This window comes from Grus americana, chromosome 1, assembly GCF_028858705.1.
Source record: "Grus americana isolate bGruAme1 chromosome 1, bGruAme1.mat, whole genome shotgun sequence".
Lineage (NCBI taxonomy): Eukaryota > Metazoa > Chordata > Aves > Gruiformes > Gruidae > Grus > Grus americana.
This window is the reverse complement of record NC_072852.1, coordinates 153903323-153926461: the sequence shown is the minus strand read 5'-3', so window position 1 is coordinate 153926461 and position 23139 is coordinate 153903323. Positions and strand designations below refer to the sequence as shown.

At 41.5% G+C, this 23139-nt stretch overlaps 2 long non-coding RNA genes across 2 annotated transcripts in view; one reads left to right on the top strand and one right to left on the bottom strand.

Moving 5' to 3' along the window:
• Window positions 1–23139, top strand: part of LOC129199675 (uncharacterized) — a 427470-nt gene that overhangs the window by 30267 nt on the left and 374064 nt on the right. The window lies entirely within an intron of this gene.
• On the bottom strand, window positions 823–9952 carry LOC129199692 (uncharacterized). The gene is made up of 3 exons (XR_008574718.1): window positions 9735–9952; window positions 5075–5130; window positions 823–1384 (listed from the first exon to the last, which is right to left on the bottom strand). It is a non-coding gene; the product is annotated as an uncharacterized LOC129199692 (long non-coding RNA).

The following is a 23139-nucleotide window of genomic DNA, read 5'->3' as shown; positions in this document are numbered from 1 at the left end:
GCTAGTGACTATTGCCCCTTTGTCCTGTTTACTTATTTTTATTGGGTTTGGGGCTTTTTTTTTTTTTTTTTAAAGTGGTACTATGCAGCCACCATTTCATCTGACCTCGGAGAGGACATACCTTATATTGCCATGTGTAAAATGGTGACATTAACTACTACTGCTCTTTCACAGTAAAGCTGTGCTTGGTGCTTGATAATATTATAATGTTAAAATTATGATGTTAATTTTAAATGTACTCAGATTATGCTTAGATGTGATTCGTGTTGCACAGCTTGTTCAGCATGGCTGTGCTGCTTTCTGAGCATGGTTAGGAGCAGAACTTTACATGTCTAAGGATGCTGACCCTCCAAAGCGGCTAGACAGAATATCTGCAAATCTCACTAGTGTCGAGGTACCAAAGTGAAAGTGAGCTACTGAAATCCATTTGTGGGTTGAGTCTTGTCTCCTAAGTCAATCCTTAATGACTCATATTTTTGAAGGTATGTTGGTAGTACACAGGGACTCTGATCTGATCTGTACCTTATTGGATGATCAAACAGCCATGTGGCAAAAATATGTCTCCTCTGCAGCAGGTTAGGTGATTTCTTCTCATCTCACCTTCTCCTGTATGTTTCCAGTGTAGTACTCTTATAAAGACAGACTCTAGACTTGAGTCATACTATTCATTCTGAAGAGTATAAAATACAGACGCTGAAATTTTACTTGAAACAAAGCAAAATATTGGCGCAACATTAGATTGTGAGGATGGAAAACTTTATTTAAACATTAAAATAATAATCAGTAGATTTTTTTTTCAATTATAAAAGTGCGTGCGTGTTTGACACCATCCTTCAGTCTTGAGTGCTACATGAGTTAGAGCAAGCTGCAAGAACAATTGCCTCACAATTTCTGACTGTTACAACTTGTAGCATTTTTGTTCTTTTGAGATAAGGTGACTCATTGCAATTGGGGTTGGTTCATATGCATGGGAACCAAAACCTTGGACTTCCAAGGAGTTGAAACTGTCTGAGAGGGTTTGGTCTTGATTTAATGATAGCTTGAACAACGGAAATACTTCTCTTCTGATACTCAAACCTTTTAACTTTGGGCCATTCCTAATAAATATAGCTTGTACAGTGCTGCAATCCTGGAAAGAGCAATGTAATACTACACAGGAGGCTTGCAGATAGCATTCCCATCTTTTTCCCAGCTCAGTGTCAGCAAATATTCTCCCTTGAAATTAGTTAGGTTTTGTTTTACAGTACAAGAAAGTACATAAATTATGCACGTTTATTCACAGAGATTGAAGGCAAAGTGCAATATCAGAAAGGTGTTAAGCAAGCTCTGCTAACTTCAGGGTCCTCAGAGAGGTGCCAATCTGAAGAGTCATCCTAAGCAGTCTCTGTAGTCAATGAAAAGAAGGAAAAAGGATCCTCAGAGGGAGATTTATTCCACCAACAAACAAGGTGATTGTGTTTCCAGGCTAGGCAGACTCTTAGATGCTTACAGTGAAGTGGAGAGAGTAAGGCCTCGTGAATTGAGATATGAAATATCATATCATTACACTGCATTGACTATGTAAACTTCCAGCAACTGAAATGTTAGGAAGACACTGGTGAGCTTTCCCTCTCATTGAATGTGAGCTGTGTCCATGGCCCGTCAGGTGCACACATCCGTGTTATGTCAGCTGATGGACGCTGGGGGAAGAAGGATCACTTCATACTTGCCTTGGTTTTTTGTGCGCTTTACTCCATATGTTCCTGGGCTACCCTTGCGTTGACTCATCAATGGTCAATTCTTATATACGTAAATATTTACGACTGATCTTATGTAGGTATTTAAGTTGGGGAGGATTCTTAGGTGACAAACTTTGAGAAAAGTCTCAAAAGTCTCAGTCTTCAGATAATCGGTGGGCACTTTTGTCACAAACACCACTAAAAGAAATCTAACCTTATACTACATAATATGACAGAAAGCTGGTTTTATTGGGAGTCATAAAGATCAACTTAGTAGTGTCTTTGAATTAGGTACATTTTTTACTAGCATTTAATTAAACATGGGATAGTTGTGACATCATAAGACTGTAAATATGTAGTGAAAAGATTTACTTTTCAAAAGATTAATTTTTAGTCTTATTATGTGTACTTTGCATAATAGTATGCTAAAAATTATCAGAAATACAACAGGTATTTATTTTAACAAACACTATGATTTCTTTCAGTTTGTTAGTCTGACATTTAGATCTTATCATATATTTCCAATGTTTGCTTCCTGGTCAGCACTGCGAGATCTGTCCTGAAATTACATGCAGATTAAGTGAAATTTCTCCTAGACAGGCTTTCTTTCCGCTCTGAGCTTCAGAAGGACCAGAGTAAAGTACTCTGTGCCCTGGCTGATGCCATTAAGGTGGTATCCGGGACTGAACTTTGAACTGACTCCAGATGTGATGTGATCTCAATACTGTGGTCAAATCTGGTGGGCTGCTCAGTCCCTTTGTCACTCGTGGAGAATTGTTCTGTGTCAATTTGCTTCATCTTTAGCATGGCAAATAAAAAGACAAAATGCCCAGCAGTCGTTACCCAGTATGTGAAGCTCATGACAGCTTCCCCATGAAGAGGATGTCCCCTTTCAAAGTTAGGTCAGATGATGGGACAGAGGAGTTGTGGTACAAGCCTGCGACTGGGATGCATACATCTTCCAACAAGGCTCCTTAGACTACGTGTCCCTGCTAAGAGGCACCAGATGCTGGGCTTCGGCAGTGCTGCAGCCTCTTCTCAGCCCCAGGTTCCCACACGTGACGTACCTCTGACCGATACACCAGCAAAATGCCAGTGGTGACGCAGGCTTTTGGTGCTGGAGAGAAGTGACAGTACTGCATGTGGGGTGCAAGAGTTCCCAGGCCTGCAGAGAGGGGGTGGGAGGGAATGTGAAGCTGGGCCAAGGGGGTGAATACCAGACATAAAGCGTGACACTTGGCAGGTCTGCTAGGACAGGGCCAAAGGACCTCCTGAGGAGATGAGGGAGACCCCCTACACAGATGTGCTCTCATTGTGTATTGTGTCCCTACTTTTCTACAAATTGAGTGAAACTCCTTTGGCAAACATCTAGAAAAATTAATGGAAACTTGAAAGGAAGGAGATGACTTTACAGAATTTTCCCTGATGGGATAGTCCCATAAATATAACACAGGGGAAACACAATAAATCAACAAACACTCTGTCCATACAGACTTGAATATGAAAATAGATATCTCCTAAAGAAATCGAGTATAAGCTCAGAACAGTATGATTGTTCTCTATTCAGTGAGATAGGATTTATTTCAAAGGCATAATGCAGTTCTAGCAAAACATACCTTTATTTTCCAAAATACGTGTACTGAAAAATAGACCTACTTTGTTTGCAAAGACATTCTGCAGAAAAGTGTATAAAATAGAAGGGAAAGAGGTGCTAGTGTGTTTTAAAGAGAGAAAGCAAGGGTTTGGCAAGCACTTTTGAGAATAAAGCTCTCATTGATTAGAAATTTGTGAAGGTCGCCGCCATCTAGTGATGAGATGTTGAAGATGTTGCTTAGAACTAAACTGCACCAAAACACGAAGTGTCTTTTCCAGCTGTGTCTACATTCACTCAGTACACTAGATGCATCCTGCAACAGCAGGGTTTTTTTTCTTTGTGTGTCTTGTGGCACGTAAGTTAACTGGGAACAGGAGAAACTTATTGAGACTCAGTGCATTTGTTCCTGTGGACTGCTCTTGCATTACAGTCCTAGAACAGGGCACTGATGTAACCGTCAGCATTCGAGTGCGGTTTTAAGTGAAAACAGCAATCCAGCAACTTAACTACGCATAAAACTCCAACTGTCAGGGCAATGAAAGTTACTCACAAACACAAGATGGGCAGTGCGCATCCTCTTTTATGAACTGCCCCCCTGTGAAGCACTTGGGCAAAGTCATAATTTTAGTTTAAGAAATTTAAAAATGTAGCTAAATGCACCCACTTCTTGTTCCTGGCTTAGCAAATTATTTGAACACTGTGTATCACTAGGGATGTGAATAGTCCTCAAGTGTTTTAATCTAAGTTTAAAATTTCTACAAAACTAATCACTGTCATCTGAACAGAAGGGAAGTACAGCATGCAACCGGTTTGGGAAACTTGCATCAAGATTTGCATGTTTTAGAAACTCTGAGAACCTGGTCTGCACACACAAAGTCTACACCCAGTCAGTATCTACAAAGGTAACTTTTGCATTTTTGCTATTATTTTTTAGTAGACATGCTTCCTTGGGTCCCACCCGTGTCTGTATGGTTTCTTCCAAATGCCTTTACTGCGTAAAGAGCAAAGGGCATGACAGCGAAGGAAACCCAGCAGTGGGTGAAGACAGGCTTTTGACTAATAGCTATTGGCTTGGAATTGTTGTTCAAATAATAGAGCCAAAGCATCTACTTGTGTAGTAGTTCAAAGAAACATCCAGTATGGACTCAGCCAGATGTGAAGATGGATGAATCTTTAAGGACCAACAAGGAAAACCCACATCTGCCTGTTCAGTTGGAACATTATGCCCACCTGAAGCGTTAAACCCAAAAAAACCAGCCCTGGCTTCAGTATTCCTTCCTGCTAAACCTGCACCTCAGACATCCTCTGCAGAGAGCCACAGCTTTTCTCCCACCCCAAGCTGGTCTGACCGGTGGTCCCGCAGCCTGTGATGCCCGTGGGTGAGCAGCGAGGAGCCCAGGAGAGGTTGGGGGGCTGTGCTGCTTCAGCTGGCAGTTGCTCAGAAAAGCTGCAGTAAAAGGCAGCAGCAACTTTCCACCATGGCCCTCGTGAACCAAGTGGCTGTATCTCTGCCAGCTGTGTGCTCATGTCCTGCGTCCCAGTGTGTGTGTGTTGGGTCCTGGAGAGGTCACTGACTCCTTAACTAGTGCTCGGCAGAGGAATATATAGGGATAGAGCCAGCTTTCTACTGTAAGATTTTGCTTCCTAAGCTCTGCCCCAGTTCAGATGAAGAGGCCCACTGGTAAGTGACTGTGGAGCATTGACTGAGGTGAAGGTAGTGCCTTAGCAAAATTATAGCTCACATGAAGGTTGTGATACTTACTCCAGTGCGCATACATGCTTCAGAACCCTCTGCAAGCTTCAGGCACTGGAAATGTCCTGCTAAGACAGAATTACAATAATCAAGCCTTCTGGCCCCAAATGTGTACGTTACTGTTACTAGGTCACTGCGTTATCAAAAAGGGGCAGCTTGTGCATCTGAAATTTGCTTCCTTTCCAAAGCTGATTGCCACCTACCAGCCAAAATCTGGTGACCTTTCTGGGGAAGGAGCATAATCAAAAGTGTCATCAAGATACTTAATCTGATTCATTATCTCAGCATGCATCCCTTCAACAGCAGGGGCATGAAGGAAGACAGCATCATCATAACAATGACCTTGACCAATTCGCTAGACTTGTGATTTCCCCGAACAAAATTGCACCAGCAGCAGGCATTACAGCAATCAAACTCAATCTGTTTTGTACCACTAGTCTAAGTTTATTATAGCTGACTTACAGATCTAAAGGGCCTGTTGCCCAATCATCTAGTTTAAATATTACACCAGGGACAAAGCTAAGTGGTACTAAGTCAATGAGAGGCTCGAGCGTGATGCAGGGAATAAGTCTCTCAGAGCTGCTTTTATGGAATCAGACCTCTGTTCTTTGTTTTCTGCTGGAGGCCAGCTAAGGAGATTTTCTTTTTACTAATACTGAAAAATAGTAGTCTACTGTTTGGGTGGATCAGTGACAATCCATACAGCGAAAGGACTGATACTGCAGTCCTTACAAGAATAACTGAAATCTGATAAGCTGAACAAATATCAAATTGCACCTAGGGAAATTGTTGAAGCTTGTGTGTTGATGAATCATGCTCGTGACCTTGGATGACCAAAGTGAAAGGCCCTCAATTTCTTACTTTCTCTGCAAGAGCATAAGGACATTTTAATTCTCTAGCTACTGCCTAGCCGGTAACCTCTATATTCAGTGTCTCCTGGGTCTGGCGCTACGCAGTATTTTCAGTACTGAGGGAAATGCTGCTGTAGTGTTTTCAGGCAGTATCAAGCTGGAAGGGGTGCTCAGAATACAGAAGGGAATACAGGTGGGAATTCAAGATTATTGTAATGAATTGGAAAAAAAAAAAGAAACCATGAACAGGATGAACATTGGTGGCACCAAATACAGGATACCAGAGGAAGGTAGGGATAAAAAATTGTAAAAGCCTAACATTTGGAAACAACAAGCTAGGTAAGGATGAGAAGCAGATTAAAAAAGGACCAGGAGATAATACTGATTCTGCTGTATCATGGCATAGAGACCTAGTGGAAAGAGAAAGTGATGGGAATTATTTGTAAGCTATGAAGTAATGCATTTGCTCTACTTGGCACCAGGAAGGCTTCTGCTGCAATGCTAAGTCTGGTACTAGGGAGGCATCACAGCTTAAGAAGTTCAGTGAAAAACCATGAGAGTGGTAATGACAAAATAAAATTTTGTGACTAAATATCGAAGAAATTGGAATTGTTTAATCTACAACAAACTGAAAGGTGATCTAGCCTTTGAATAGATTAAAAAGTTGCAAAAATAGGAAATCTTCTTTTCTACATGCTATATGGACAGGATAAGAAACTGTGAATTCGAACTGCATCAAACTTTTAGACAAGCCCCAATATTTTCTTATAGTAAATATAGGTACATACTAGCACATATGACAGAAGACAATGGAGTCTAGAATTCTGAAAACAGACCAGACAAAAATCTATCAGGAATGCTGTGGGGATATCTGATCTTAAGGAAAGTGATGAGGGAAAATGAAAAAACCCTACCTCCTTTAAATTTCTCCCATCCTTATTTTCCATCGTGAAAATATGACCTCCTCGGGTAAAAGCATATATTTCACCTTCCCTGTAAACTCAGCAGCTCCTTGAGAGAGCAGACCACTGCTTCAAGATTTTAAACTCAAGGAGAATACAAAGACTGACAATCAATTCTTTACATATATATAGACTCCAAAATGATTCACACTTGCCAAATTTAGCAGCTTTCACCGATGATCATGATCAGTGAAGATGAGTCATGTTAGGGCACATTCAGATGATCACATGCCTTCCAGGAGTATTACAGGGCACATATTCCTGGCTCTTGCAACTCTGAGTGAAACTTTAGGCTGTAGTTCATAGCAGTCATAAATGAAACTGTTAGAAAGTGACTTTTTATCCATTAAACCCAGAATTTTAAAGAGCAATCTAGAGCTAGGGAATCTATCGTACAAATGTTTTTTCACATCAAAGCCCCAAAAATCTGACTTTTGAGACACTGTTTATATAATTTGCATTGTGTTTAAATTTGGGATTTAATATTTTGTAATGCCCTGCTTTACATCAAGCAAAAACCCATCTTCTGTACCATGTTATCTTACAAAATAAAAACAGAATGCAAAGCAACCATGATGTTAGATTTGTTAGTGAAGTGGGCTTCGATAGAAAGAAGAGTAGTCTCCTGTTCCAGCCCTATCTCCAGCTGGGGGCTTGGGGCCTTCTCTTGAGGGGTGACACATGGTTTTGAGCTCCCTCTGCCTGAGGCAGCCGTTGAACCAAGGCATCCTGCTTCTTATGGCCAAACCAGCAGTTTGCTACATAAAAGTAGGCAAAAATGCCTTGTATGCTTCTCTTTAAGAGCAGAGTAGACCAGGAAGAAAATTTCAGCTGTGAAGCCCAGCCTTACACTGGGAGAAATTCACTTTTCCTTGTAGTGCTGTTAGCTGCTGGCTTGCGTCCCGCTGCTCAGCATGCTGGCTGTTGGGATTTACACAACCGTACACAGCCTACTGTATGGGGACCTCGATCATATTTTCTTGGAGTTGTCTACCTGAATTCACTATCACCCCCAACCTCTGGTCTTCTGAAAAAACTTTTTAAAAAAATCTGCATATGCTTTAAGTGTCTGACCTAAACACGTGTGTTGTTATCTTGTGCCCTGTCTCTTTGCACCTTTGCTTCAAAGACAAATATTTGCCACTAGTTGGCGTTCTGCTGGTTCTGTGACTTTTGGTGGCCTTGGGTCAGGTTCAGGGGTCCGTCTGGCTTTTTTTTTGGCACTGCACATAACTCTCTGAAGTTCCCAAGGAAGGTAAAACAGCAACCGAGTTGCTTTCTGTAGAGTTGACGAGAGTAAGGGCTGTCCTGTGCCTTAAGCAATCCCATTTCAGTTTTGCCACTGGAATACAAGAAGTCTAATTACGGAAGTCAGGAGACCCAGAAGACAAACTGGGCCATTTAGTCCTCTTTCTTTGTGATTAAGCCTGGTCTTAAACAACACCTCTTAGTAATCCTCTGTGGTGTGGACAGTGTTTAGGTTCTCCAGAATTAAAAGAGGAGCTAATAGGGTTTTCTTAGCCTTAGCAATCTCTAGATGATGTTGATCCACCCTTAAAGAGCAAGACAATTGCACTAAGGTATAGCTATAGCATATTTTTTATCCTTTTTGTAGCAGGAGTACATGTTATTAGTGAAAATACACACCTTAAAGTGCACGGTATAAAGGTTAGGTTGTATCCCAGTGCTGGCATGTATTTCCACAAGACGTCTCAGGCACTGCATGCAACAGGTTCAGGAGGCATTTGCCACCTGGTTTACATATGATTCTTGGCTTTTTTCTGTTTTGTTTCCTCATTCCCTTCTGACAGAGATTGGAAGCAAAGTTCATGTTTTTGTGCACTCACTGTCACTATCATTAAATTTTGGCACTTTTGGTTGGATTCATTTTGTGTAGTGTGGAGCCAAATGTTTGTGCCCTCATCTCTTTCCTTTTCAGATGGCAAGAGCATTTAATGTGTTTTCAGGGTGAGGCGTGCCAGAACCTACCACTTAACAGATTGTCTTTCACACACAAAGCGTTTAATCATTTAATTAAGCAATAACACTTTAAGCCATTAATGTGTGTCTTGGACGCGCTGGGCGACACGAGGCTAAAGGCAGAATGACTTCAGTCACCTCAGCAGTGCTTTCATGCTTTGGTAATGTGCATCCTGGAGCGGCCAGTTACTATCGTAATAAGGACTTTCTGTATTTGAAAGAGCTTTTAAATTTTTTAAACACTTTTCTTTTATGTTTTATTGACTACATTTCTCTTTTGGAAAAATGGGCTATTGATGTTAGTCTGTTGAGGAGCTTGCATGCTAACTCTCTGCTGACCCTGACTCTTTCCTCAGCTATTAAAATACATTCCAACTACCTTTTCCTCAGCTTTGTGTAATTATAGATGATGAATTATAGATGATGAATTATAGATGGGGCCTCATCTTTCTCATTTTGTATCAGTTCTGTTAATAATATATAAAAATCACTATTAAACATATATTAATATATACTATTAGCAAATATACACAATATCATTATATATTAGTCAAATAATGCTAGTCTCACTTGCACTTTTCAAATAGCAGGTGTTTAAGTAGGTCTCACAACAACTGTATTAAGTAGGTAGGAAGGCTGTAAACTGAGGTATACAGAAATTAAGGTTGTGTTTACACTGGTAAACACATTTTAGGGAGTGATTCTGTTGTCAGTATTTTGAATGTATATATTACTTTTCCAAAACAATAGACAAAAATGCATGTAGGAAAATTAAAAATAAAATAGTTGATATTACTGTTAAGCAATACAATGACTCACGTCCAGCTAAAACCAGAAGCCTTAACCGTACTGTACCCTAAGAAACATATACTGTACCTTTGATGCAGTTTAAATCCATTACTGCTTTTCTCTTTCTCTTTTGCATTTTTGAAGGCAGTTCACGGACTCTTTTCTGTTTTCTCTTTTCTAGAAGATTTCCTTTAGCTGTTACCCCAGGTTATGTTATTCACACTTCTCTTCACTTTTATTACCTCTCTGGACTCTCTCCATTTGGCTCACATCTTTCCTAAAGTGCCGTGCCCAAAACTAGACATCACACTCTTGCCGCTGCCTTACCAACACTCAGTAGAGCTGAAGGCCCCGTGAGGCAAGACGGAGCGGCTCACAAAGTACTTCAATCTATATCAGCTGCCGGGAGTGTCAATAGGCCACTCCAGCAGTCAAGACTCACTGAGATGCAAGAGAGTCCTTGTCATGTTCCCGCCTTCCCCCCACTCTTAGCAACACACCTACCACTATAGAGAAAAGTGTGCCGTACTCCTTGATTTCTAACTATGGATTATTCATAACGCACTGGTAAGTCAGAGTCAAGGCTGCAGTGATTATCTAAGGATGACTCATTGTTGCCGCCTTTGAAAAGTGGAAGCACATCAACTCAGTCGTTCCCGAGTTTCCAACTGTACTTTCTTCTCCTTGTAGTGTCTACGATTCCTGAAAAGCAATACACATTTGGTACATTGATATATGTAGGAGCCATAAACAAATTAATTCTCTAGGAATGCTTATTTTAAAGTCCTAAACTGCCCTGGACCAGAACTCCCCTCTCCTATAGTTCAGAGGAGTAAGGGGCCCAATCTTTTTTTTCCAGCCTAGAAGATCTTTACATGATTCAGGCAAAGAATTTGTCCTTGAGCACAACCATGTTACAGTTCATTCCTCAGGTCATGTCTGAAGCCTAATTCAAACTCTGATTATATAGTACTTGTACTTTTTCTTCTCTGTATTCACCTGTGATTGTTCTAGTTTTGAGTGGAGGTACTGAATGTACCAGGAAGAGGTAACCCCAAAATGCCACCGATTTTCAGCTATTTTATGGTCTCTACATCAGGTTCAGCTAAAGCATCCAGGTGGCTAGAGGTGTAGTTGAATATTTATGATGTTCAAAACCAAGAAATGTCTGAATGTGACTGATTATTAAGTGACTACAGCTCTTCCAAAAGTTCCTCTAAGGACTCTAAGGTAGAAAGGCTTGTAAGTGCTGACAGTACTTCTAACAGGAGGCAAAACTACATCTGAGAAGACTGTGTGCCAAAAATTTCCATTTTCCTCAGCATGACCATGGAAGGTCAAATGGCCCATGTTATGAATCAGGACAAGAAAGGATTCACTGAACCTAGTTCGTGTTTGAAAGGTGTCTGCACAGATCTTCTTAGCAACCTCCAGTGGCTATCAGTTTTGGAGGTAAAATTTTTATGATTTCAAAGCAATCAGTGTATGGGCTTACTGATATCAGAGACAAAACAGACGTGATCTTGAACCCAGCATAGGAATCCTGTGAATTTCATTGGTTTTGACAGGTAAAACTCAGCAATTTTGCCTGGGGTTACCTTTGCAGCATCAGGACATGATGTTTAAACTGTAAATATGTAGGCTGAAAAGTCAAACTGAAAAGCTGACTAACAGGTGTTCCTTCAGGTCTCCTCCAAATCGCTCAGCCTTTTGCTTATTTCTGGATGAAGCTTTCATAAAAGTCTTAAACTCCTAAAAGCTTACTATGTTTGAAATATACTTAAACATCTAGTTTGTGTGCAATTTACGTTGCTCATAAAATCCTGAGTATTTTTTGAGACCTGTTCTTTCTACATTGAATGATTTTCTTTATCTTGACATTGACGCTGATGAGAGACAGCCTGCTGGAGAGTTTGGAGTTCAGGTCCAGGTTCAGATCTCTGTTTTGCTGAGGTTGCATTGCAAATACTGCAAAGGGATTAGTCTTACTGCTTCTCCCCAGAACTCCCTACGATGCTGAACTTGGCTGGAGCAGCCGAGTACTATTCAGGCTGAGGATTTCTTTTTTTTTTTTCCATCTCATCATCTTATAGAATCACTTAGGTTGGAAAAGACCCTTATGCTCTTTCGTAGTCAGCTTGCCGTCTCCCCTCATCCAGACTGAACCCTTTTCCCGTGACAAGCAGCTGTCAGCAGTCGCAGTGTGGTTTTGTCGTGGTTTTTTGCTTTTTGGGTTTTTTTTTTTTTTTTTGGCGGGAGTTCCGCCGCGGTGCGGTTCCTCTCGCCGCCACCAGATGTCGCCAGCATCCCTATGGAAAACGGCTCTGCCGCGCGGGGAGCCGGGCGCCGGGCTGGCACGGGACGGGGGGCCGCGGCTTCAGAGCAACCCTGCCGCTCAGCTCGGGGCAGAAAGTGGAGAAGGAGGTTTCGGGGGGGGGGGTTGGGGTTCTTTGGTTTTGGGGGTTTGGTTTTGTTGGTGGGTTTTTGGGTTTTGTTTGTTTGTTGTTTTTTTGTTTGGTTGGTTTTTTGGGTTTTGGGGTTTTTTTTTTTTGGGGGGGGGGTGTTGATGCCTTGTTGGATGAAAACATATCCCAGGCTGGCTCGTTCCTAAAATGCCAGCTGCATGGAGGTAAAAGCTGGAATAGAGTGGATGAGCTGATGGCCAGTTTGTCCGGCAAATTTCGTTCGTGCAAATCCAGGATTTGCCTGTAGGTTTTGCTGCGAGGAGTACAGAAATTGCAGCTTTTGAATAAAATAGTAATAATTTTGTTTAATACGACTCTGATCACTCCGTGCTCAGGCAGGGGCTATGCTCTGAATGTGTGATACAGCAACAAAAGGTTAAGGGAACACAGAGCCACAAAGGTCTTGAATCCAAGGCACTTTATGCCTCAGGACCCTCTCAACACAAGTCTTTTGTCAAACTGCTCCATTCTCCACTGCCCTTCTGCTCGGCCACGGGCATCAAAATGCATTTTTAAAGGAATGTTCTTTTGCTTTCTCTGCTTTTGTTCTGCAAGGAGAAGGTCATAGACATTAAAGACCTCAAGTCCTGTGGCTAAATCAATGTTGTTCATCTCCTGAATTCCTTTAATTGCTTATTTCTTCTTCTGGAATCAAATTCAGGATCCTCAACCTCCAATTTATGGCTTTCTATTTCTTCTGTAGTGCTTATTTCTCAGCCAGCCTTTCATCCCACCTCATCCCTTCATCCTGCTTTTGTCACCAATTCTTAACTTTTTTATTTTCCTTATTGGGGTTTGTCTGGAATTCTAGATAGGAAACTTGCCTCTACCTGACTAATTTTTAGATTCTTCTGATCTGAACTTAGGCACAGAGCTACTGTTAAGAACAGACCAATTTTCTTTATCAGAGAGAGATGCTTTTGTGTTAAGGTTTTGTGTTTAATTTCAGTTACTCTTGTCCCACTGTTTTTTGTGTCATCTTTTTCTCTTAAGAAAAACCAAGTTGAAGCAATGAGACACAGAACGCGAATCAGAAGCAGTATTTCTTTTAAATTGTATAATGGTGAAGAGCAGTATTAGGCTCAACATTTTTAGTTGCTATAATACGCTTTTAGTCACTATAATGTGCTATGAATTCCTATCAAGAGCTAATATTTAAAAGTGTAAATAAGAGAAAAATTAGATTACATTTGCTATGTGTCTTTTTAATATGCAAAACTGGATGTGAACAGAGACAAAGATATATAATTAGATAAATGATTCATTCTTGATGTATTAGGATATGACTTGTGCTTAAATAATTCCAACTGGAATGATGTCGCTCTCAGTCACGTGGAAAGCAGGAAAAATTGCTGTGGAGGACTTTCTTATCATTCTAACATTCAGCCGATATAAACCAGCATCCCAAATTGCATGCCACTTGAACTCCTTTCCCATCAAAACCAGGTTTTCACTGTTTGGGTTGTTTTTTTCTCCATAACAGTATTTCCTTGATATAAAATGTTAACTAAAGAAAAAAATGAAAGAAACAAAGGGAAAAAAAAGGTCACTTGGGGCTTGGTGACATCATGTTACATCACGTGGAAAGACTGTGGCTGATTGTATTTTAGGGTGCCCAGCTGTAACCTTTTACCATACCCGGATGCAGCACAACCAGGTACTGCCCCTTCTGCGGCTGCCTCCATCACAGCCAGCCGACAGCGCGTCCATGCCTACCCAACGTGTACGAAGGCATTGGTGTGCCTGGACACACAGCATCGCCTGTGCTGGAGGACATCTGAGGGTGCTTCTTCAGCACCCATGTGTCCCAGGAGCAGAGGTGGCTGGGGAAGCCTATGGACCTTCGGCTGGAGCTGGTAAATCTCTGGACAGCACTGTACAGGCAGCCTGCTGAGTGTATAAACAGCCCTATATTGGATATTTTCTGATCTCCGAATGCTTAAGTAGGCTGTTTGAACATTATTTTAACATGGTTCTTGTTTTTCTCCTTAATGGAGTATTATACACTCCTGCAGCTATTGTGCCTTTGGTTCCACTGTGCTCTGGTGTACAGTGGATGTTTACTTGTCTTTGTTTGAAATAAGATATAATTAAATTGGGCAATGCGCACTGTCAAACAGCAGTGCTCGGTGGTTTGCAGTCCTTGTAAAATGTGCCAAAAGCCATTATTGAGCTAGAAACCGGTCTGATAGCTACTCCTTTTGTCTCCTTTCTGTGGCATAACCAGGAACCTGTTCAGTGATGCCTTCTGACCTCAGTAGAGCGGGGGAGATGCTTAGGGCCAGAGGGGACTGAGATGCAGAGCTTACCTATTCACTCCTGAGCATTACAGAGAGAACAGAGTAAAAAGGGTTTCTGTGGGGGGAAAAAAACCTTACTCATCAAGACCAGAACATTTGGCAGGACAGGTTGGTTTGCGTGAAGTTTTTTTACACGAGAAATTGGTGTGGAAAGCTCCTGCACACCTTGGAGTTTCACCATTCAAAGCTCTTCCTGTGGTGCAGAGCTCCCATAGCCAAGGGGTAGAAGGTTTCTGGTCACTCCTCTGTCATGCTGGAAGCCCCTCAGGCTCAGTGGCACTCACTCTCAGGGGGCAGCAGGGAAACGATGAGACTCCCACCATCAGCCCTTGAATATTCTCAGATCTCCTGGGCCTCCTTCTTCTTCCTGATAGTAAGGGGTTCCTTGCAAGATTTGCTTTGAAGAGATCTTGACATGTCCACAATTTATTAGGGTTTGGGTACATTTGGGACTTCTTGGCTCCCTGCATTTGACGTTAAGCCCTATTTCCTTATATAATAGGCAAATTCTTAGCACAGCTGTAGGAAATGTTTACTGTCACAGCTCATTTCTTAATCCAGGGTGGCTAACTCAGCTCAGATCAGCTATGTAGCTGGACTGGATTTCTTAGGTTTCAACTCAGGTTGGCAAAGCACGTTCAAGCCAATAAGGAGGCCTGAGGCCGAAACTGAAATGTTGCTTTAGAGTCCCGGACTGAAAACGTGTTTATTGCAATACAGACTTGAAGCAAGGATGGTCTCCAAAGCACCTAGCCCTCTCTCCATGAGAGCTTCACCTCTCCAGCGGTATCTCTGGCGCAGAGGGTGCCCATGCTCTGCCAGCAACACAACTGTCTAGCAGAGTCGTTCAGGCCAGCTGGGTTGAATTGGATATGTTCTGTGGTTAAGGAGACTTTAGTCCCAGAAAGGATGGCTGTATTTGTCCCAAAAGGTCTCCTGTTCAATGACACCCCTGTAAAAGATATCTTCCTATGGTAAATTGAAGTAATGCATAATGAGCCAAGAGCTACTTTCATGTTTATCTATCTTTCTGAAGAGATCTCATAGAAAATCATCAGCCACCTTCACAATAGGGCATCACATAGTCATTCTCTGCAAATGTTTTAATATAATAAATCATCAGTGGAAAACAAACAATAGTGCATTGCCCATCTGCGTTTTCTGTCTTCTGGAGCTCTAAAAGCATTGAGTAAACATTTATTAAATCTAATAATGCTCCTATGAGAAATTCATACAAAAAAGTTGGGTGGCTTGTCCCACAGAAACAGGATGGATGTAGTAGGGCACAAAATAGCCTCACGTCTCCTGCACTGTGTATTAAAACCAGAATTCATTGCACTAGCTATTTCAAAACATTGAGATAGCTTGAACTCTGTTTAGAATATTTATATTCTCCGTCCATCACATTCTCCAAGGAGACAGCACAATCTTAAATCTATTTTCAGATTTTATATAGCAGCATGAGATAGGGAAAATGCGGGGTTTCCTCTTAAATAAAGTATTCAGTGAAATACGCTTTATACGACTCTGACAAATTGCTTGCAAAGTTACTGGGCTGTGCCTTGATCTGCAGCAGCTGCTATAGTTAGACATGCTGTATCATGATTTCTGTAGATGGTAGCAGTCAGGATAAAGCCAGGCAAGTGATGATATAAGTATCTGTAAATAAAAACAGGCTAGTGGAGGTAGGATCATTGCAAACAGAAGCAATACACACCATTCAGCTGAGCAAATATCTGTCACACAATGCAGCTGACACAAGAATAGCCTTAAGAGATGGGATTAATAAGGTAATCAAACTGTTAAAATGTAAAATGGTTAATTCCTGTCATATCAGAATTTGGTTTAACCTGTGAATAGCAGTTAATTTTAGAAAAAAGTTCCATAACAGTGCAGAGTATTTAGGGTAACACTCACCAAAATAAGCATTTACTAGTATATAAAAATAAACAAAAGCAATATTAATTTTCTTGATGCTTCCCCAGTGTCAATATTTAACATGTTCTATTGTTCTGACATCTGGACCATTAAACAGATAAAGATAATAGGGACTGGAAAAATGGCCAGCCAAGCTACCCACAAACTTTGGGTATTATGAAATACTGATTACAACTATGGTGCCTAAATTTGAATATGTAATCAAGCCTCTGGAGGTAAAAAAACGAAACAAAAAACCCAACAGCGACAAAAAAACCCCTCTCCCCTCAAAACAAAACAACCTCCTCAGAAACTCAGCCAAAACCCTGCATAACTGCATAAGCAAAGGGGAATTTGTGTGCGCAGTTTCTTTACTCATTAATACCAGCTTTTGGAGCATGGTAAGCGTATGTGTTAGTAAACTAAACCAGCCATCTGACTTGGTTGTCGCAGGAGATCCGCTCGCTGTAGCTGCCCTGAGGAAAGGTGTGGGCTGAACAGGACAGCAGCGAGCAACGGAGTGGCAAGCTGTGCACGCGCGTTTCCCACGCAGGACAGAACGGATGGCCCCAGGATGTAAACGCTCTTCTGACAATGTGGCCGCTTTGCTCCTCTCTCTCTTTACTTCAGGGTGCCTGAAAGATGGACTAATTTGTCCTTATGACCTGCTTTATGACTTTACAGCATCTTACACCTACCTTTTCTTTCATTTATATGCATATATATGTATGAAAATCCCTTAACATAATGTTGCCAGTGCTTTTAATTCTCGTAATATGGAGTCCTCCAAAACTCACATTAAGGCTGCAAGGGTACAAACTTGATAATAGCAAAAAGTGACATCCCTTTTGACTTTTTTGTGATTAATGTTAGTTTCCCAAGTAATTTATATTCTCAGGATGTACCTTACATTTTGGTGATTATACATTTTTAAAAAAGAAGATGAATTCTCACTGAGAATAGATAGAACTACTTTTAAGGCAATATTTCTCAGGATGGAAAAACACTCTGAGGAGTTCAGAAGCCTTTAATCAGCGACAGAGGGGGTTCACATTTTTTAATATAAGATTGCTCCATTGTAGAGTAAAGGCTGATCCTTGCACTCTGGCTTCATATTCGTAGCTGGGTGTCCCTCCTAAATGATGTTGACTGCAATATTTACTGATACTATGTCTGATTCCCCACTTCTCTCTTTTTTTTTTCATTACATGATAGACATTAATATTAGAATGCCATATCATGAAGTCAAAGTAATCATAAAGACCAATTATATAAAATGTACAAAGTCTTCTTGCTTCCATACATGGGGGTTTCTAAAACGCGGAAGATGAAAAGTGTTTCAAGAGGGCTTCCGAGTCATATACCTACAAATAGGATCTTGTAGAGATACTTAGACATGTAAGTAAAAGAGCTCACACAGTTTACCAAACGTGAATGGCTGTCGGTTTTGCTCTGCAGAAGTGTAAAAGACTAACCATTCAATTCTCTGTGCGCTGATTGCACACTGTCCGTGTTGTGTTCACAGCACACACCCTGGTGAAATAACATGGGTGATACTTAAAATGCTTATTTACATGGGAAAGACTGCATGTGGTATGCAAGAGCATACGTTTACAGTGAATCAGCCGCTCTGTACTAACTCCCATAGATGTTGCTGGTGAGGGCTATACATCCCTACTCCACTTTCAGAAGTATTGGGGGGGAACGCAATATAGACAAACCCTAAGAAGGGCTGGAAAAAGAAATGCACCTTCACAGTCCCGCAGTCTTGCCAGGGCGGCTCGGACACCCGTCAGAGCTGTCAGACCCGATGGTCCCCGCCTGTGTGGTACTCACCGCTCGCTCTCAGCTCTCACCACCTGGGCTGGGGCTGGGGTGATGCAGGGAGGATGCCTGGCTCCCGCTGCCGGTGCTGTCCGCAGGCACCGCGCAGCACGTGTAGCATCGAGAAGGTGCTTTGGTCTCCGGCTGGAAGCGCAGTTGATTCAAGCCTGTTTTGACAAAGTAAAATGTGTTTGTTGTGAAAAGCACTTACACAGCAAACTGTAATTATGGAGCAGTTGGGTTAATAGTGGAGCCAATGTAACAGACTCACTCGATTTGATTTGATCCAACAGCCCAGCCTACCCACTGAACAAACCAGATGAGAACATTCCCTTAACCTTCCCCTTTTGTTTTTTTGGGACTTGGTACATTCCGCTGTCTTTTCTCTTCTGAAACCAGTAAGAACCAGTTTAACTCGAAGGGATCTTTTCCCCCCCTACCTGTCTGCAATGCTGTTATCCACAGCAAAGTCTCATTTTCTGCCTGCTTCTAAGTTGAGGGAAACAGAGTATTGCCTCAGTTTCCTGCACTTTCAATATGTACATTGGATTTAGTGTGTAAATGAATTACTAAATTGGTTCTTATTCTGCCTTATTTTATATTTTGCTGGCTTCTCAGAGCTTTAGTGTTGCTTTTCCATGAACCTTTGATAATTCAGTTCTGGCTTTATAAGTTAGTCTTGCAATAAAATTTTCTCAGATGCCACAGATATGGCTCATTTTATGTAAAATGACTGTTGTGCTTGCTGGTATTACTAAAGAAGGGCCGCAGTCCATTTGTTTGGTGCAGCAGCCACCTCCATGATTGAAGAACACATACACATTATCAGCCCATTTTGAAAGGGTGTTGACATGGCTGCACCTGTTTTAACTTCTTTTATTGTCTTGAAAAATCACAAAGTTAAAAGTGGTTTACCTTCTGGATCATTTATTTAACAAATGTTTCTGGAGTGAAATGACAGGGCATTGTTTGTTTGCTTCTTTTGTTAATGGATCTACTTTGCGTATATGACAATATATAGTTAACCGGTGGAAGAGAAACTGAAATATAGGCAGCTGGAAAAATTGTCCTTGACCTGGGCCTTAAATGACTACAAACACTTAGATATGGTGAATGCTCATTCTGTATGTTAACTTTCCAGGAATGTCAGTATAAGTTAATACTTCTGTCAGTAACACTGAGTTAACCATCAGTGAGAAGATGATGCTCTACTGGCATTCTCTTTTGAAGGAGGAGCAACGGTATTTTGGGCCACAAAAGAGAGAAGACATAATTATGAAGCAGTTGGACAGAAGTATACCCCTCAAAGTTACAGTGTTACAGATTCTTATCTGGACAAACGTGAATTTAGATGAACCTGATGGTTGAAAGCTATCATGAGAAGGTAATGACATTTTTGTATAAAGCCTTGATAGCTTTGCTTGTGAGAGTTCTCTTGCCTGGAAATTTTCTAGGAGGAGAGAGGAAAAAATGGCAAAGTAAAAAATGTGACTGATGTGGGAAAGGATGCTTCAAGAAACAGGTGGACTTCAGGTCTATAAGCTTGCCCGCCACAGTCGGAAGGAGGAATACCAGGTTAGGAAACATAATAAAAGGGATGGCCAAAGAAAGGCAGAGCCAGGGTAGTTTGCATCTGGCTAGCACCGCCCTGAGGACCTGCCTGAGCACATTCAAAAATACTTTAGGGGTGATTTCAAGATTGTCTTTGGAAACCTTGTGCTGATATATCTAATTCAGTTTCTATTAAATTAGGGGTGTTCATCTTTAAAAAAAAGGCAAACAAAGAAGTAGAGGACAGAGAGTCAGACAGAGGCCGAAATATGCATGGTAGGATGGTAAATACATCCCTGTTTTACTTAGCATTCTTAGTTTTTCTTTGAAGTTTGATATTCACACAATGTACTTTCCATACTTTGCGTTTTCTTTTGATTAATCTGTTAGCATAATCCTGCTCTTCATTAGACATGAGCTTACATCAATATTTAATTTGTTAGAAAAGACCAACGGGTCTTGAAATGAGTCAAAAGAAGGCTGGAGGAAAACTTGAGAAAGCATGGAAGCAGCACTCCTGGAAGCAGTGTCCTTATGCCTTCCTCCAGTAACAGAGAACTTATTCCAGGTAGTGAATACACGGTCTGGCAAACAGATTTGTTCCTGGATTTCTTCTGAAATGTCGAAAGGCTTTGCTGATTTTCTGAACTCCTGCTGCATCGCTAAAGCTTTGCCTCTTTCTCATCTGTATATGATGCTTCTTTGGTGGTACAGTCAGCATGCTTATTCAGTGCCGTATTAATGTGTGTACGTGTGGAGAGACGTGTCACTGTGCCTGAAGAGGAAAACCTAGAGCTGCTGGTTTTTTCTTCCAGGTTTCTCCTGGTTTCTGCTCTTGCTTATTCTTCCATCAGCCACTGTTTTCCAGCCTTTGTTCAGCCCCAAAGACCACTATCTCCCCGAAAGTGAAAACTTTTAATTCTATATTCCCTTCTCCTCCCTTCATTCAGTTTACATTAGACAAGAAAATAAGGAGGTAGATTTTCTATAGCTTTGAACTTCTGCGGCTACTATTAGATGTTTGGATGTTTGGGCACTCAGCACCCCAGAAAATCCTATTTCAGGTGTTTAAAGTAATCTTTTGTTGCTTTGTTGCTGAGCTGCTTCAAGCTGTGCATAAGCAGATAAACTAGGTGCATATTTTCCAGTGACACTAGGAATTAGTAGATTCAAATGCAGATCATTCCCAGAGCCAAGGAAGTAAAATTCAAATGTTTTATATTTTCTACAGTTAGTACACGTGAGCTTTGAAAAATTGTAAATGTAAGACATAGATAAGTAAAACAAATCCATCAAGAAAACAACCTGTACTATACCTTACTGTTCCGTGAAACATATCGAACAGTTTTTTGCATAAAATTGGGACATTCATGCTAGTAAATACTCTGGTTTACTGGAAATCGACTGTTGATTTAATCATTGTGTTGGTGACCTGCCGCCTGCAGCTTTGGTCTGCCTACACCATTCCTCCTGGTGCCTAGAACCACAGGCAGCCCATCGCTCGCTAACCATCCTCGCTGTGACGTCTGTGCCAGACTACCTGAGGATCCCAAACTGCCACGCAGCTATTAACGCGGCTGTGGAGTAGCCGGTGAGTAAGTCGTGTTATCTCCATTTTACGGATGAGGCGGGCAAGGGGGACACAGGTAGGTTAGATGACATGCTGAAGGTCACAGAGAGACTTTTTGGTTCAGCCAGCTGTTCCTTTGGCTCCGGCCCCAAATATTCACGATGAGACTGTCCGTGCTGGCTCCGTACGCCTGCTACAGGTGAACGGGAAAGCTGGGGCCAGGCACGGGGATTCTCAGCTGGCTTGCAATAATACAGCTTTGTTTGTAAACACTTAGCCTGTTGTTTCATAGTTGAAAGGGGCTCGATGTAGCAAAATAACTGACGCGTGTTTTAGTTAGAACCTCCATTCTCTTCCGCACCTGCCCAGAGCTAGGATGGGTGCATCTCAGCGGTGGTTACCCACACCCTGCTTCCCAGCTCCCAGTACCAACACAGGGCGGCCTCGCTAGGATTAAATTTCTGTCCCTCCTTTTCTAAACAGGTTTCCTTAGGGCCTTGAAACAGCAGGAGGAAGAACACAAAGTGTGACTCCAAGGTAGTAGGTTCAACCTTTGGCATGAGGAATATTTTATTTTATTTTTCAGTGAGATTCCACTCAGGTGGTTTGAACATTTTCTTCCCCTCTGCATTTCTTTATTATGGTTATTTTTAAATACTCTTTGATCGTGCTGCCTTAGTGTTGTTTATCTCACAGAGTGTAGCCTTTTGTCTCACAAGAGCAGGTTCACTCCCTCCCTGCCTTGACACATGCTGCTGAACGTGGCTGTGCTCTTGCTGTGCAGCGGATCTATTCATGGTTTTATGAGTGGAAAGGGCTGTTTGCCGTGTGGAGCCCAGCAGGGCTAATAGCATATTTTTTCCCTGAGCTATTATCCCATTGGATTACCACCTGCCTTTTTACTATTTTGCAGGCTATTTACATGGTCAGCTGATAAGTGATAGGTAAGCTTACTACTAATTGAGTTCCTTTTTTAGGAGTGCAATTTGGGATGGACAGACCACACATAAGGCACCAAGAATAATTCTCCTGAAGTATGTAGGCTCTGACTCAAGTCAGTTATCAGGCTGAACTGCAAACTCCATGTACTGGGTAACTTCAGACAAAATATTCCCCTCCGGGAAGAAGCTCTGTACTTTATAGCAGAAGGTTCAGGAAAGATGATACAGCCTTGAATAGGGAAGATACTGTTGGCTGCTGCTATAGCCAAGATTATATATTCACTTGGCTACTCCTCTGTGTCAAAGCACTCAGTGTCCAGGAGCAGGCAGCTGTAATTTTCAGTCTTGACATTTACAATCAAAACCTTTTTACACTTTTTTTTTTTAAGTTCACAATCAGCTATGTTTGGTCCCCACCGCTTCCATAGAAAATTTGGAGTAGGGGAAGTACTGGTGACAGGCTTCCAAAAAAAGGTCATTAAGTTAACCATTATCCAGCCACCAACGTAAGAGGCAAACTTTAGGAGCTTCTGCCAAAGACCCATCTAGCCCCAGTTTCCCATTGCTAAGTAGGAAGTTTACTCCACCCCTTCAGAGCATGGTCAGCAGTGCTTCTGTAGTTAACACTGTATGATAAATGGTCTGTTTTTCCCTTGATACAATTACTCATCTGAGAGCTGGAAAGCTCCACATGTTTATACAACACTTTTTTTTCTTTTTTTTTTTTTGTTTATACTGCATTTTCAGGATGTCCATTCAGAACACAAGCTGTCCTAATCCTTGTATTCAAAGTCAAAATTTGAAGACGTTCAGGGTAATAACAGAGAAAAGTTTCTTAGAGCATATGGTGAACATTGTGAATGTAGGACTTTTGCCGTAGGAGTCTGACCAGTACTTGTTTGACTCAAGTTCTCAATCTAAAAT